This window comes from Musca autumnalis, unplaced genomic scaffold, assembly GCF_047663935.1.
Source record: "Musca autumnalis isolate F117 unplaced genomic scaffold, ASM4766393v1 scaffold_3, whole genome shotgun sequence".
Taxonomy (NCBI): domain Eukaryota; kingdom Metazoa; phylum Arthropoda; class Insecta; order Diptera; family Muscidae; genus Musca; species Musca autumnalis.
In genome coordinates, this window is record NW_027411866.1 from 137,252,307 (window position 1) to 137,271,111 (window position 18,805).

The following is an 18,805-nucleotide window of genomic DNA, read 5'->3' on the forward strand; positions in this document are numbered from 1 at the left end:
ATCGAAAAAAAGGAACCAAAATTTCCCCTTAGAAAACGTGCAGAGCAATCGGAATATAATCGGAATAAAAGGTTACGAAATCTCGGAAAAAAATTTATATCAGAGCCATCGCAATAATTGTTGTCTGGGTCTTTTATATATAGATGAATTTGTATTCGAAACGAAACCATTGGTATGCAAGAGGGGAGTGATAACCATTACATTGTTGCGATACCTCGGAATCTACCTGTTTCGATATAAGGGAAAGTACTATAAATCTATGGTTCCATAATGAGTGTCAAAAAAAGATATAATAAATAAAAATATGCGGATGTTTTCAACAACCCTTTCATAGACCTGAGAAAGGTACTGATGGAAAGCTCTCAGTTTCACTTACACACTAAACTTTGTAGCATTGTGTCCCTGACTATCGTCATCACATTGTTGTGTGCTGAATTGGTTTGCATCAATGCTTGGCCACTTTTAAGGATAACAACGTGGCCAGGCGATGTGTATGAGGCGTTAACCAAGAGATGAGCTATAAACACAAATGGTAGAAAGAATGATAATAAACAAAAACTGTTTGCTTATAACCCAACATTCACATTTTCGATTCCCACTTGGATGCATTGCACGCATTATACCCTATAGTCGCACGAAGACAACATCTCATAAAAGTACACACTTAAAGTTTTCACTCTTAAATGAAACTCTTGTGGCAAAGTTGTAACTTGGCTTTGTATCATTCATCCAGCATCCACAATAGTTGTGAAGTAGGAAAGGACACACAGAGTAACAACATCAAAATCCCATAAAGCAACAGACATAAATCTTATGCAAGAGTAGGGTGAGAAAAATAAACATTACAAAAATATATACACGTCCTTAGGTAGGTAACATATATAATATAATCGACAGAGAAGCTTTAGTGAGTGAGTGTATGGATACGAAATCGAAATGAGTTTTTTGTTTTGCTGTTTGTGTCGAACATCAATATAACTGAAATCAGTGTTCAGAAAATGAGGGGATACGAAGAAGAAAAAAAACAACAACAAGATTAGATTGGTGGTAATCACTGGTATTAAAATAAATGATGAAGTATGTTGCTTAGCTTTAGGTTATTGCTTCATTGCTACAACTTCTTACAGAAGAAAGAAAACTTTTTATAGCGTTTCTATTTTTAGCATATTCATCAAATGCTAATTAGTTACGCCATAAAGCGAAGCATTCAAATTGAGGTCAAAAAACCTGCATATATTTTATGTGCAGCAATAACGGCGAAGAATTAGAAAAAGTCATAAAAATATCGATTTGTAATAGGAAATAGAAATGTTGATTTAAGAATTTTTATATTTAAGTTATATCGTACTTTAAGACAAGCAAAGATTCCACGTACACGAAAGATACGTAAGTTGTATACAATGTTTGCTAACAGATACCTTTCGTTCTATAAGTGTACGAGTTTCTCGAAATCCTTTCATATCTAATCGCTACAAGACAATAGTGAATGTGAATGAATGTTGTTAAGGACAACCAGAACAATTGCTTGGTTACAAAAACTATCCAAATGCCATAAAATTACATAGCACCAACGATATAAATGTATACATTAGGGTTATGACTTTTCGAATTTTTTTCTCAAAAATGACTTCCTGTAGCACGGATGAATGAACTTTTGCCTACTAATCACTAAAATAATGTTTAATCCATTGAAATATACAAAAGTTCACACACAAATAGATTTTAAAACAAGTAAGAGAGTGCTATAGTCGGACTGGGCCGACCATGTGATACCCTATACCACTAACCCTGCTTATTAATTTCCACGGAATTTATTTTATATGACTGATATTTCTTACCGATCCGGCCATACATACATAAGCTGACATACATACATGATAACTAGGCTGGTTTTAACTCAAAGGGAACAATTTATGTCGGATTTTTTAGGCTGCAACCTATAAAATTATTAGTTTTGTTGGATTGTGACATAAAATTGTAAAACGTTCTCATCGATTGGACAATAAATGTGGCATTTACAGCAATTTTGTAAACTCATACAAATTACTATGGAAATTTTGAGGCTCCAGTGGCACGTGTTAACATCTTCCATTTGTGATCAAACTTTGGCAATCTGAAAATCCAACAAAAGTAATCATACTAGGGGTGTGCCAACTAAAAAAATTCGACATCTATTTTTTTAAACCACCTTAATGATAAAAACCAGAAATATAGCGTCATTACCGGATACGTTAGATGGTTTTTCCTTATTTCGTAATGGATAGACAGATTGCTTACACTATGCAACACTGAAAAAGCAAACAACTTCTAGTATACATTTTTTGATCTGATCCCGACCTCTATACAAAATTTCGTGAAGATTAGTCCATAATAGCGGCCTGTAGCCTGCGTACAATTTTTAATGGACAGATAGACGGACGGATGGCACACATGTCAAAATAACTTTATTTCGCCGAGATTTGAATTTTGGTACACCATTTTTGGTACATGGGTTACGAAAAAAATCGTGGTTTCAAATCTGTTCGCGTTCACAAAATTGGATGCTGCACTCAAAAGTTATATGCGGTTTTACTCTCTTGTAAAGAAAAAATATTTAAAAATTCCTATTGTGTGGTAATAAGAACATGTATATATGAATCGTTAGCAGCATTTGATATCTATCCGTAGATGCTAAAATATTTGCTAAATTTATTTTTATTTTCGCGGAAAATCCAAAAATATTGAAGAAATCTTGGAATAAATTTTATTTATTCTAAATCAGAGGCCAAAAAATCTCTAAAAAACAATTTAAAAATACGTACAGAATCTAGACAACGCGTACAAAAATGTGAGACCAAAATTATGAAGATCGCGCTTATAACTTGCATATTACGGCAACAACAAAGAACGGAAACTTATTGTTGGAAATTATTTCAAAAATATATTATTGGTTAAATATGAAAAATTTGAAAAATAAATGTTGGGTGTTATTCCATTATTTCGCTAAATTTCGATCCAAATCCTGAAGTATTTTGCTTAAACTTCTACGAAAAAAGTAATTAGTCATCGTAAAAGTATATTTGCTTTCTGTGATAAGCAATAGAAATAAGAAGTAGAGAGTAATATTGAAATTACAATCAAAGAAAAAACACAAAAATTAAAAAGCGTGTAATTCGCGAATCAGTTTAAATCAGTTGAGGTGCATGTGCTTTTCGGATACAGGGAGTCCATGTCTATCAATAAGCATGGATTTTCCCATGTTTTATTCAGCGGCCAATGTGAGCCATCAGTTGCATCTTACTATTCAAAAAACCTTCAAGTGGGCAAAAATTACGCGATGTGCATATGATTATATGGTGCATCCGATTTCAATGCCCCCCTATTAAAAATACGTCAATGTAAATTATTTTAGACAGATTCGTCAAGAACTGCGGATGTGCCACCGCATTCTATTTTGGGATAAATAGGGATATTACTCCTGAATCTTTATAATTTTTGACACACCTTTTTGGCAAATATTATAATCGCGTATAAAGGATTACATTTATGTAAAAATAATCAAAGAAAATCGCGGTTCAATTCGCGGAATTGTCAAAATATATTTTTGCAGATTTTCCTACTTTCAAGGTATCTATATCCGGCGTTTTAGTGGATGGATTCGACCGCGGATGAGCTCATTAGATCCGGCACGTAAAAAAACTAAAATCTCGCTGGGTTCAGGGGTACCAAAAAAAAACCAAAAAATAGGTTTTTTCAGAAAATTTACGCACCAAATGTTCGCCTTTGGGTTCCTATTACTAGGAAGCTGTACGGAGCACACACATGAGATATACATCGAACGACGTGGAATCGCGAGTTCTACAATCCTATAAACTAGTTTGGATTATTATCTAGTTGCACCATCTAATTATAAGAAAAATTCGAAAAACACTGAAATCAAAACTTCAAAATGTCAGCATCGATTTTAGGGGGATGCAGTGTATATATCCAAAAGTCATACACTAGAACCATGTTGCCCAAGGGGTATTGTTTAGTTCTTTCTTTGAGCACAGGTTCGAATTTTGCGTGATTTGGCCAGAAATCCAAAAAGAACACAAAAAAACATGTTTACTTCAACACATTTTTCCCATTTTTTATATTACCACCAACGCAGCTTCCACGAAAATTATTTTTTATGGTCCTTATTATGAGATCGTGGCTAAAACATTTCAATTAATATAAATATATTCATATTTTATAAAATATATTAACAGTTCGCGACTTATTAAATGGTGAACCTCAACTTCAACGATTGCAAAACTTTTTTGAATATTACCATATAGACTTTCATACGGGCAAAATGTGCCTCATCGAAATAATGTTTTAGACCCCAAATATGTTTGGACGAAATGTGTTTCAGACAATTTAGAGTCGATTTAGCAATGTCTGTCTGTCTGGCTAGCTGGTGCGCACGATAACTCTCGAACGGATGAACCGATTTGGTCCAAAATTTGGCTTTCGCAATATTTTGTCCAAACTTAGTTTAAGTTCGAAGATGGGTTATATCGGTCCACTCCTTCCGGTACCTCCCCCACAAAAGTTCGGAAATGTTCGGAAAATGTGTGCTCACGATAACTCTTGAATGAAGTAACCGATGTGGTCCATACTTGGCACATCGTGAAATTTCTACCACAGTTAGATGAGGTTCCAATACGGACTCAATCGGTCCATTCCTTCTGGTACCTCTCACACAAAATTTCGGAAAAGCTCAGTTTAGGACCCGTTCACGAATCGCTCTGACTTTTGTTGTAGGAACTTGTATTCACTGCCCCCCATATAACTGTATAAGCTTCATCAGGGGCAAGTCCATACTTCCTGAGAAAATAGCCTGAAAGGTACAAAAAAAAGCCCTATGACACCGTGTGTAGTGGTTGGAGGGCTCGAAAAGCCTAGATATATCGATATCCCTATATATCGATATGCCCGCAAATTTTTGAGCTTTAATCCTATCCATACTTTTATCGGTGCATACGGCCAAAATTTTGATTTGGAAAAAAATTATTTCAATCCACACAGGCTGAGGGTATATCTCTGTGGGCAAAGCCGACTGATACTTGTTTACTTGTTTTTATACCCTCCACCATAGTATGGAGGGTATATTAAGTTTGTTTTTCCGTTTGTAACGCATTGAAATCCTCATTTGCGACCCTATAAAGTATATATATTCTTGATCAGGGTAAAATTCTAAGTCGATCTGAGCACGTCCGTCCGTCCGTCCGTCCGTCTGTGGTAATCACTCTAGCATCCACAAAAATGGAGATAGGACGCTGAAATTTTGGGAAAATGCGTCTTTTGTTTGCAGGCAGGTCAAGTTCGATGATGGGCTATATCGGTCCACGTTTTGGTATAGCCCCCATATAACGGTACCCCCCGATTTGCGGTATTTTGACGTTTTTAGCTACATTTTTAGACCGATTTAGCTATAATTTGACATCTAGGATTCTTAAGTATCAATAAACTTATATAACAAAAGTTGTGGACATAGGTCCACGTTTTGGTATAGCCCCCATATAACGGTACCCCCCGATATACGGTATTTTGACGTTTTTAGCTACATTATCAGACCGATGTAGCTATAATTTGACATTTAGGGTTCTTAAATGTCAATAAACTTATATAACAAAAGTTGTGGACATAGGTCCACGTTTTGGTATAGCCCCCATATAACGGTACCCCCCGATTTGCGGTATTTTGACGTTTTTAGCTACATTTTCAGACCGATGTAGCTATAATTTGACATTTGGGGTTCTTAAATGTCAATAAACTTATATAACAAAAGTTGTGGACATAGGTCCACGTTTTGGTATAGCCCCCATATAACGGTACCCCCCAATATACGGTATTTTGACGTTTTTAGATACATTATCAGACCGATGTAGCTATAATTTGACATTTAGGGTTCTTAAGTGTAAATAAACTTATATATTAGAAGTTGTGGACATAGGTCCACGTTTTGGTATAGCCCCCATATAACGGTACCCCCCGATTTGCGGTATTTTGACGTTTTTAGTTACATTTTCAGACCGATGTAGCTATAATTTGACATTTGGGGTTCTTAAATGTCAATAAACTTATATAACAAAAGTTGTGGACATAGGTCCACGTTTTGGTATAGCCCCCATATAACGGTACCCCCCGATTTACGGTATTTTGACGGTTTTAGCTACATTTTTAGACCGGTTTGGATATAATTTGACATTTAGGGTTCTTAAGTATCAATAAACATATATAACAAAAGTTGTGGACATAGGTCCACGTTTTGGTATAGCCCCCATATAACAGTACCCCCCCGATTTACGGTATTTTGACGGTTTTAGCTACATTTTTAGACCGATTTGGCTATAATTTGACATCTAGGGTTCTTAAGTATCAATAAACTTATATAACAAAAGTTGTGGACATAGGTCCACGTTTTGGTATAGCCCCCATATAACGGTACCCCCCGATATACGGTATTTTGACGTTTTTAGTTACATTTTCAGACCGATGTAGCTATAATTTGACATTTGGGGTTCTTAAATGTCAATAAACTTATATAACAAAAGTTGTGGACATAGGTCCACGTTTTGGTATAGCCCCCATATAACGGTACCCCCCGATTTACGGTATTTTGACGGTTTTAGCTACATTTTTAGACCGGTTTGGATATAATTTGACATTTAGGGTTCTTAAGTATCAATAAACATATATAACAAAAGTTGTGGACATAGGTCCACGTTTTGGTATAGCCCCCATATAATGATACCCCCCGATATACGGCATTTTGACGTTTTTATCTGCATTTTCAGACCGATTTAGCTATCAATTGACATTTAGGGTTCTTAAATGTCAATAAATTTATATAACTAGTGGACATAGGTCCATGTTTTAGAATAGCCCCCATGAAATCGGGCGGTAAGATTTCAGGTATTTTGAGAATTTTACCAACAAGTTTTAACCGAATTATCTGTAATTTGAACATTTGACATTTGAAATTCTTAGTGGTCACCACACCTCTCCACCAAAAATTGTCAAGAAAGCCCCCATATAATGGTAACTCCCGATTTTCAGTAATTTGATGATTTTATCTACAATATTAAACCGAACTAGCAGTAATTTGACATTTGAAGTTCTTAGTGGTCACAACACCTCTCCATCAAAAATTGTGAACATAGGTCCATGTTCGGATATAGCTCCCATGTAACGGTACCTCCCAATTGTCAGTAATTTGGCAATTTTAGCTACAATTTTTAACAGAACTAACTGTAATTTGACATTTGAAGGTTGTAGTGGTCACCACACATCTGCATCAACAATTTTCAACATAGCCCCATTATAACGATACTTCCCGATTTTCGGTACTTTGAGGATTTTACTTAAAATGTTTAACCGAACGTAGGTCCATGTTTTTGTATAGCCCCAAAACAAACCTCCCGATTTTCCGTGCCTTAGCTTTATTTTTTGGACGAACTTTCTGTAATTTGAAATTTAACAGTCAACAAAAATTCTGCAACAAAAATTGTTCATTTAAGTTCATATTCTCATATAGCCCAGATACCTCCGAATTAGCTGTTAATGACATTTGAAGTTCCCACGTTATGTACCGATTTTCGATATTTTGAGGATTAACCGAATTAGGAGTTATTAGGGGCTCCCATCAAAAACTGTCAACATAGGCCCATGTTTTATTATAACCCCTATATAACAGTACCTCCCAATTTCTAGCCCACCAAAAATTGTCAACAGTTAGATATAGGCACCATAAAAAAGGGCCTCCCGAATGAAGCATTTTATGTACATTATCTGACATTTTAACGTACTCACTTAAAGTTGGGGACGGGAATGAATATTTTATGGTGGAGGGTATGAAATGCTTTTTTACTTGTTATTTTTTTCTTCGTATTTTTTCGTATTTTTGCAAATAAAATTATAGCTCCAACCTTCACGACTTAGGTTTCATTTTATTCATCACAATGTCTGGATGCTGTTATAATTTCTGTATATATTTTTGTATATGTATAAGCGTTATTGCTTCAAAAATATTTTTTAAATACATACGTGAAATTATTTAAGAAATTTGATTTTTCGCGAATCCATTGAGATTTTCCGTATTTTTTTGGCATCATCGCAAAGGGAAGTAGAATTCTTACTAATTATCATAATTAAAACGGTCATACCTTTTGCGCGCAACGATCAAAGTTGGTAACGAAAACAGATTGATGTAGTACCAAAAATTTTTTTTTTGATTTTTTTTTTGAAATGCAAGGACGATTTTAGAATTTTTATACCCTATACCACAATGTGGAAAAGGGTATTATAAGTTTGTTTTGGTAAAAATTCATGTAACATGGCCAAAATTTTGATTTGGAAAAAAATTATTTCAATCCACACAGGCTGAGGGTATATCTCTGTGGGCAAAGCCGACTGATACTTGTTTACTTGTTTTTATACCCTCCACCATAGTATGGAGGGTATATTAAGTTTGTTTTTCCGTTTGTAACGCATTGAAATCCTCATTTGCGACCCTATAAAGTATATATATTCTTGATCAGGGTAAAATTCTAAGTCGATCTGAGCACGTCCGTCCGTCCGTCCGTCCGTCCGTCTGTGGTAATCACTCTAGCATCCACAAAAATGGAGATAGGACGCTGAAATTTTGGGAAAATGCGTCTTTTGTTTGCAGGCAGGTCAAGTTCGATGATGGGCTATATCGGTCCACGTTTTGGTATAGCCCCCATATAACGGTACCCCCCGATTTGCGGTATTTTGACGTTTTTAGCTACATTTTTAGACCGATTTAGCTATAATTTGACATCTAGGATTCTTAAGTATCAATAAACTTATATAACAAAAGTTGTGGACATAGGTCCACGTTTTGGTATAGCCCCCATATAACGGTACCCCCCGATATACGGTATTTTGACGTTTTTAGCTACATTATCAGACCGATGTAGCTATAATTTGACATTTAGGGTTCTTAAATGTCAATAAACTTATATAACAAAAGTTGTGGACATAGGTCCACGTTTTGGTATAGCCCCCATATAACGGTACCCCCCGATTTGCGGTATTTTGACGTTTTTAGCTACATTTTCAGACCGATGTAGCTATAATTTGACATTTGGGGTTCTTAAATGTCAATAAACTTATATAACAAAAGTTGTGGACATAGGTCCACGTTTTGGTATAGCCCCCATATAACGGTACCCCCCAATATACGGTATTTTGACGTTTTTAGATACATTATCAGACCGATGTAGCTATAATTTGACATTTAGGGTTCTTAAGTGTAAATAAACTTATATATTAGAAGTTGTGGACATAGGTCCACGTTTTGGTATAGCCACCATATAACGGTACCCCCCGATTTGCGGTATTTTGACGTTTTTAGTTACATTTTCAGACCGATGTAGCTATAATTTGACATTTGGGGTTCTTAAATGTCAATAAACTTATATAACAAAAGTTGTGGACATAGGTCCACGTTTTGGTATAGCCCCCATATAACGGTACCCCCCGATTTACGGTATTTTGACGGTTTTAGCTACATTTTTAGACCGGTTTGGATATAATTTGACATTTAGGGTTCTTAAGTATCAATAAACATATATAACAAAAGTTGTGGACATAGGTCCACGTTTTGGTATAGCCCCCATATAACAGTACCCCCCCGATTTACGGTATTTTGACGGTTTTAGCTACATTTTTAGACCGATTTGGCTATAATTTGACATCTAGGGTTCTTAAGTATCAATAAACTTATATAACAAAAGTTGTGGACATAGGTCCACGTTTTGGTATAGCCCCCATATAACGGTACCCCCCGATATACGGTATTTTGACGTTTTTAGTTACATTTTCAGACCGATGTAGCTATAATTTGACATTTGGGGTTCTTAAATGTCAATAAACTTATATAACAAAAGTTGTGGACATAGGTCCACGTTTTGGTATAGCCCCCATATAACGGTACCCCCCGATTTACGGTATTTTGACGGTTTTAGCTACATTTTTAGACCGGTTTGGATATAATTTGACATTTAGGGTTCTTAAGTATCAATAAACATATATAACAAAAGTTGTGGACATAGGTCCACGTTTTGGTATAGCCCCCATATAATGATACCCCCCGATATACGGCATTTTGACGTTTTTATCTGCATTTTCAGACCGATTTAGCTATCAATTGACATTTAGGGTTCTTAAATGTCAATAAATTTATATAACTAGTGGACATAGGTCCATGTTTTAGAATAGCCCCCATGAAATCGGGCGGTAAGATTTCAGGTATTTTGAGAATTTTACCAACAAGTTTTAACCGAATTATCTGTAATTTGAACATTTGACATTTGAAATTCTTAGTGGTCACCACACCTCTCCACCAAAAATTGTCAAGAAAGCCCCCATATAATGGTAACTCCCGATTTTCAGTAATTTGATGATTTTATCTACAATATTAAACCGAACTAGCAGTAATTTGACATTTGAAGTTCTTAGTGGTCACAACACCTCTCCATCAAAAATTGTGAACATAGGTCCATGTTCGGATATAGCTCCCATGTAACGGTACCTCCCAATTGTCAGTAATTTGGCAATTTTAGCTACAATTTTTAACAGAACTAACTGTAATTTGACATTTGAAGGTTGTAGTGGTCACCACACATCTGCATCAACAATTTTCAACATAGCCCCATTATAACGATACTTCCCGATTTTCGGTACTTTGAGGATTTTACTTAAAATGTTTAACCGAACGTAGGTCCATGTTTTTGTATAGCCCCAAAACAAACCTCCCGATTTTCCGTGCCTTAGCTTTATTTTTTGGACGAACTTTCTGTAATTTGAAATTTAACAGTCAACAAAAATTCTGCAACAAAAATTGTTCATTTAAGTTCATATTCTCATATAGCCCAGATACCTCCGAATTAGCTGTTAATGACATTTGAAGTTCCCACGTTATGTACCGATTTTCGATATTTTGAGGATTAACCGAATTAGGAGTTATTAGGGGCTCCCATCAAAAACTGTCAACATAGGCCCATGTTTTATTATAACCCCTATATAACAGTACCTCCCAATTTCTAGCCCACCAAAAATTGTCAACAGTTAGATATAGGCACCATAAAAAAGGGCCTCCCGAATGAAGCATTTTATGTACATTATCTGACATTTTAACGTACTCACTTAAAGTTGGGGACGGGAATGAATATTTTATGGTGGAGGGTATGAAATGCTTTTTTACTTGTTATTTTTTTCTTCGTATTTTTTCGTATTTTTGCAAATAAAATTATAGCTCCAACCTTCACGACTTAGGTTTCATTTTATTCATCACAATGTCTGGATGCTGTTATAATTTCTGTATATATTTTTGTATATGTATAAGCGTTATTGCTTCAAAAATATTTTTTAAATACATACGTGAAATTATTTAAGAAATTTGATTTTTCGCGAATCCATTGAGATTTTCCGTATTTTTTTGGCATCATCGCAAAGGGAAGTAGAATTCTTACTAATTATCATAATTAAAACGGTCATACCTTTTGCGCGCAACGATCAAAGTTGGTAACGAAAACAGATTGATGTAGTACCAAAAATTTTTTTTTTGATTTTTTTTTTGAAATGCAAGGACGATTTTAGAATTTTTATACCCTATACCACAATGTGGAAAAGGGTATTATAAGTTTGTTTTGGTAAAAATTCATGTAACATGGCCAAAATTTTGATTTGGAAAAAAATTATTTCAATCCACACAGGCTGAGGGTATATCTCTGTGGGCAAAGCCGACTGATACTTGTTTACTTGTTTTTATACCCTCCACCATAGTATGGAGGGTATATTAAGTTTGTTTTTCCGTTTGTAACGCATTGAAATCCTCATTTGCGACCCTATAAAGTATATATATTCTTGATCAGGGTAAAATTCTAAGTCGATCTGAGCACGTCCGTCCGTCCGTCCGTCCGTCCGTCTGTGGTAATCACTCTAGCATCCACAAAAATGGAGATAGGACGCTGAAATTTTGGGAAAATGCGTCTTTTGTTTGCAGGCAGGTCAAGTTCGATGATGGGCTATATCGGTCCACGTTTTGGTATAGCCCCCATATAACGGTACCCCCCGATTTGCGGTATTTTGACGTTTTTAGCTACATTTTTAGACCGATTTAGCTATAATTTGACATCTAGGATTCTTAAGTATCAATAAACTTATATAACAAAAGTTGTGGACATAGGTCCACGTTTTGGTATAGCCCCCATATAACGGTACCCCCCGATATACGGTATTTTGACGTTTTTAGCTACATTATCAGACCGATGTAGCTATAATTTGACATTTAGGGTTCTTAAATGTCAATAAACTTATATAACAAAAGTTGTGGACATAGGTCCACGTTTTGGTATAGCCCCCATATAACGGTACCCCCCGATTTGCGGTATTTTGACGTTTTTAGCTACATTTTCAGACCGATGTAGCTATAATTTGACATTTGGGGTTCTTAAATGTCAATAAACTTATATAACAAAAGTTGTGGACATAGGTCCACGTTTTGGTATAGCCCCCATATAACGGTACCCCCCAATATACGGTATTTTGACGTTTTTAGATACATTATCAGACCGATGTAGCTATAATTTGACATTTAGGGTTCTTAAGTGTAAATAAACTTATATATTAGAAGTTGTGGACATAGGTCCACGTTTTGGTATAGCCACCATATAACGGTACCCCCCGATTTGCGGTATTTTGACGTTTTTAGTTACATTTTCAGACCGATGTAGCTATAATTTGACATTTGGGGTTCTTAAATGTCAATAAACTTATATAACAAAAGTTGTGGACATAGGTCCACGTTTTGGTATAGCCCCCATATAACGGTACCCCCCGATTTACGGTATTTTGACGGTTTTAGCTACATTTTTAGACCGGTTTGGATATAATTTGACATTTAGGGTTCTTAAGTATCAATAAACATATATAACAAAAGTTGTGGACATAGGTCCACGTTTTGGTATAGCCCCCATATAACAGTACCCCCCCGATTTACGGTATTTTGACGGTTTTAGCTACATTTTTAGACCGATTTGGCTATAATTTGACATCTAGGGTTCTTAAGTATCAATAAACTTATATAACAAAAGTTGTGGACATAGGTCCACGTTTTGGTATAGCCCCCATATAACGGTACCCCCCGATATACGGTATTTTGACGTTTTTAGTTACATTTTCAGACCGATGTAGCTATAATTTGACATTTGGGGTTCTTAAATGTCAATAAACTTATATAACAAAAGTTGTGGACATAGGTCCACGTTTTGGTATAGCCCCCATATAACGGTACCCCCCGATTTACGGTATTTTGACGGTTTTAGCTACATTTTTAGACCGGTTTGGATATAATTTGACATTTAGGGTTCTTAAGTATCAATAAACATATATAACAAAAGTTGTGGACATAGGTCCACGTTTTGGTATAGCCCCCATATAATGATACCCCCCGATATACGGCATTTTGACGTTTTTATCTGCATTTTCAGACCGATTTAGCTATCAATTGACATTTAGGGTTCTTAAATGTCAATAAATTTATATAACTAGTGGACATAGGTCCATGTTTTAGAATAGCCCCCATGAAATCGGGCGGTAAGATTTCAGGTATTTTGAGAATTTTACCAACAAGTTTTAACCGAATTATCTGTAATTTGAACATTTGACATTTGAAATTCTTAGTGGTCACCACACCTCTCCACCAAAAATTGTCAAGAAAGCCCCCATATAATGGTAACTCCCGATTTTCAGTAATTTGATGATTTTATCTACAATATTAAACCGAACTAGCAGTAATTTGACATTTGAAGTTCTTAGTGGTCACAACACCTCTCCATCAAAAATTGTGAACATAGGTCCATGTTCGGATATAGCTCCCATGTAACGGTACCTCCCAATTGTCAGTAATTTGGCAATTTTAGCTACAATTTTTAACAGAACTAACTGTAATTTGACATTTGAAGGTTGTAGTGGTCACCACACATCTGCATCAACAATTTTCAACATAGCCCCATTATAACGATACTTCCCGATTTTCGGTACTTTGAGGATTTTACTTAAAATGTTTAACCGAACGTAGGTCCATGTTTTTGTATAGCCCCAAAACAAACCTCCCGATTTTCCGTGCCTTAGCTTTATTTTTTGGACGAACTTTCTGTAATTTGAAATTTAACAGTCAACAAAAATTCTGCAACAAAAATTGTTCATTTAAGTTCATATTCTCATATAGCCCAGATACCTCCGAATTAGCTGTTAATGACATTTGAAGTTCCCACGTTATGTACCGATTTTCGATATTTTGAGGATTAACCGAATTAGGAGTTATTAGGGGCTCCCATCAAAAACTGTCAACATAGGCCCATGTTTTATTATAACCCCTATATAACAGTACCTCCCAATTTCTAGCCCACCAAAAATTGTCAACAGTTAGATATAGGCACCATAAAAAAGGGCCTCCCGAATGAAGCATTTTATGTACATTATCTGACATTTTAACGTACTCACTTAAAGTTGGGGACGGGAATGAATATTTTATGGTGGAGGGTATGAAATGCTTTTTTACTTGTTATTTTTTTCTTCGTATTTTTTCGTATTTTTGCAAATAAAATTATAGCTCCAACCTTCACGACTTAGGTTTCATTTTATTCATCACAATGTCTGGATGCTGTTATAATTTCTGTATATATTTTTGTATATGTATAAGCGTTATTGCTTCAAAAATATTTTTTAAATACATACGTGAAATTATTTAAGAAATTTGATTTTTCGCGAATCCATTGAGATTTTCCGTATTTTTTTGGCATCATCGCAAAGGGAAGTAGAATTCTTACTAATTATCATAATTAAAACGGTCATACCTTTTGCGCGCAACGATCAAAGTTGGTAACGAAAACAGATTGATGTAGTACCAAAAATTTTTTTTTTGATTTTTTTTTTTGAAATGCAAGGACGATTTTAGAATTTTTATACCCTATACCACAATGTGGAAAAGGGTATTATAAGTTTGTTTTGGTAAAAATTCATGTAACACCGCGAAATATTCGTCGGAGACCCCCAATGTGGTATACCAATCTTCATATCTCGACGAGATAAAGTGATTTTGAGATGTGTGTCTGTCCGTCTGTCCATTATAAATTGTAAACACGCTCCAGGCCGCAATTATGAACCGATTGTCACGAAATTTGGTATGGAGGTCGGGTTCAGATCAGAATAGATCCCTATTCTTCTTGGTGATGATCGTGAAATATTTAGCGGGTGAAATGGACCAAAAACATAATATTTATCCAATTTTCTAGCGGCTCTGTAGGTCTCAATAATAGTCCGATCCACGCGTAATTTTAAATAAGGGAATAGTATGACAGTGACATTCCGGACAAGTGAGATATACTTGAAAGTGGAACGCTTGACCTTTCAATTGATGCCAACTATGTTGGTGTGCATGATCAGACAACAGAGTTACAGCCTAATATATTCCGTTATTTGTTTGTAGTGTAATAATAAACTCGCTAGAAGTCGCAATTATACATCAATAGTCACGAAATTTTGCAACGGGTAAGAGTGTAGGTCGAAAAAGATGAATACACTTTTGATTGATGATCTGATATTCTTTAGCGGGTGAAATGGACCATTACTTTTGTATGCAAAATATAAAAAAACTGTTATTTTTGGTCGATATTTTTATTCCTTAAGGAATATATATATCGCAAAGTATCCTACATATGGAAAAAACTACTGACCTTTCCTCTGATGTAAATTGCAATAAAGTGTTTGCTAGATAACGGGCCTACTGCCTAATATATAATAGGTTCTGTGTAGAGAACCACATTTTTATCCCATGCTACATATTGTCTCTCCAATAGTTTATGTAACACCACGAAATATTCGTCCTAGACCCCTTATTTGCTATGCCAAAATTCATATCTCGACGAGATAAAGCGATTTAGCGATGTGTGTCCGTCCATTGGGTTCCGTTGGGTTCGAGCCAGAGTAGAAATGATTAGTTTTTGGTGATGATCGTGAAATTGTCAGGGGATGAAATGGACCAAAAACAAAATTTTAACCAATTTTGTAGCGGCTCTGTAGGTCAAAATAATAACACGCAAAATTTTAAACAAAGTTTGAGTTTATGATGAAGAAGAATCGTACAAACCAACGTGAAGATCAGATAATACTTAGCGGGTTAAATGGACTGAAATTTTGTGTGAAATTGGTAAAAATTTCAATAACGTTGCGGTTAAACAACGGAAGTAGTAGTTCTACATAAGTGGGTTTCATTACATTTTAGTTTGTGTGAACTACATTTTCCTTTCCTGCTACAAAAATGTCTTTGTCATGCTAGATAACTTTTTGGTTTTGGTCATAAGAATTATACATTACATCTCTGATGTTTGATAATTAAATTTTCACAATCATTGAAAAGAAGTTCCGTGGAGAGCGATTGTCCAGGATAGTGGTATAGGGTATCCCATGGTCGGTTTCGTCCGACCATAGACTTTTCTTACTTGTTTCCTGATATGTTCATATCGGCACCATAAATGCCCGAAGACGTAACCCACAAAACAAAAACTTTACAGGAGAAGCAAAAAACGTTATAAAATTAAAGGCGAGTATATGGGATATTATCGATCATATACGAAGGGCAATTAGTAGTGAAACGAACCCGCTTAAATGCTTAGTTTTGAGATCCTCCATAACCATTTTCCATTTTCCGAAGTGCCATTTCTTGAATAGCATCGTTGTTTTTGAACGTAGAAGCTTGAAATTTTGCCAGGACATGTGTTTTAGGTTTATGTATCAGATTACGTCAAAAAACGAATTTCGATTTTCATGTTGGTTACGTCTTCGGGCATTTATGGTGACCATATGTTCTATATCTTTGGTATGTTACCATGCATATCAACTTATGTATGTATGACCGGACGGCTTACATACGTCGCAATCATATAAAAGAAGTTCCTTGGAAAATAGTGCCCAGGTGTAATGGAGTAGGATACCATATGGTCGACCATGTCCGACTATAAACCTCTCTTATTATACCCTCCACTATAATATGGAGGGTATAAATAAATTTGTCATCCCGTTTCTAACACATCGAAATATTCATCGGAGACCCTATAAAGTGTATATATTCTTGATCAGGGTAAAATTCTAAGTCGATATAACCATGTTAGTCTGTCCGTCCGTCTGTTGAAATCAAGATACAGCTCGCAATTTTTAAGATAGAGCTTCGTAATTAAGTATAGAAGTTTCTATTACTCCTAGGATGTTTGGTATTGCAAATGGGCTCTATCGGTCCACGTTTTGATATAGCCCCTATATAACGGTACAACCCGACTTTCGGTATTTTTTAAGGTTTTAGCTTCATTATCACACCGAAAGGACTGAAATTTTGTACTTAGTCTTTATTGGGGGTATACAATTTTCCTATAACTCTCGAACGGATTAACCGATTTAGTCCAAAATTTGGCATCCTAATATTTTGTCCAAACTTAGTTTAAGTTCAAAGATGGGTTATATCGGTCCACTCCTTCCGGTACCTCCCCTACAAAACTTCGGAAATGTTCGGAAGCGATAACTCTGGAAGGGAGTAACCGATTTAGTCCACAGTTTGCACATCGTGAAATTTCTACTAGACTTAGATGAGGTTCCAATATGGACCCAATTGGTCTACTCCTTCGGGTACCTGCCACATAAAATTTCGGAAAGGTTCAGTTAAGGACATGCTCTAGAATCGCTTTGATTTTTGTTGTAGCAACTTGTATTCACTGTCACCTATACGACGGTACAGGTTTCATCAGGGGCAAGTCCATACTTCCTGAGAAAATAGTCTGAAAGTTAAAAAAACCCCATGACACCGTATGTAGTGGTTGGAGCGCAAGATAACTCTAGAACGGATCTGCCGATTCGGTCCAAAATTTGGTCTTCGTAATATTTTGTCCAAACTTAATTTCAGATCGAAGGTAAGCCATATCAGTCCAGTCCTTCAGGTATCTCGCTCACGTGAGTTCATACATGTTCGCAAAAATTGTGCGCATGATATCCCTTGATGGTAGTGACCGATTTGGTCGATACTTTACACATCCTAATATATCTACCAAATATATATGTGGTTCGAATATGGACTATATTTGTCCACTCCTTTCTCATAAGTTCACTTTAAAACCTGCTCTCGCATCGCTTTGATTTTTGTTGAAGCAACTTGCCTCAATTACGACGGTAGAAGTTTTTTCAGGGGCAAGTCCATACTTCTTGAGAAAACAGCCCGAAAGTTGTAAAAACCCCTATGGCACCATAAGTAATAGCTGGAGAGCACGCAACTCTCGAACTAAACGATTTGGTCCAAAATTTGGCCTTCCTCATATTTTGTCATACTTTGAGTTCGAAGATAGGCAATACGGTCTGTTCGAAGATCCTTTGGAAATGTATACCGATGCTGTTCGTTGTTGTCCTGCTTACAGCGGTATTATGGTTTACGTGGACAAGTCCATGCTTCCTGGCATACTGGTTCATAAGTTATACGATGACCCACTGAAATGACTAGTGGGCGCGATATCTATCGAAAAGATATGACTCCCAAAATAATATCCACTTCCATAATGGACAATGTCGGTCCATTCCTTTAAGTACCTCCTCTGCAACACTTTTGAACTTTAACCCTAATCCATATTTTCGTCGGCAAGTTCAAATGTCCAAAAAAAGGCCACAAAATAATGGAAATACCATAAATACATTCGATCTGACCGTAATCAAAGCCGACTGGTACTTTTTT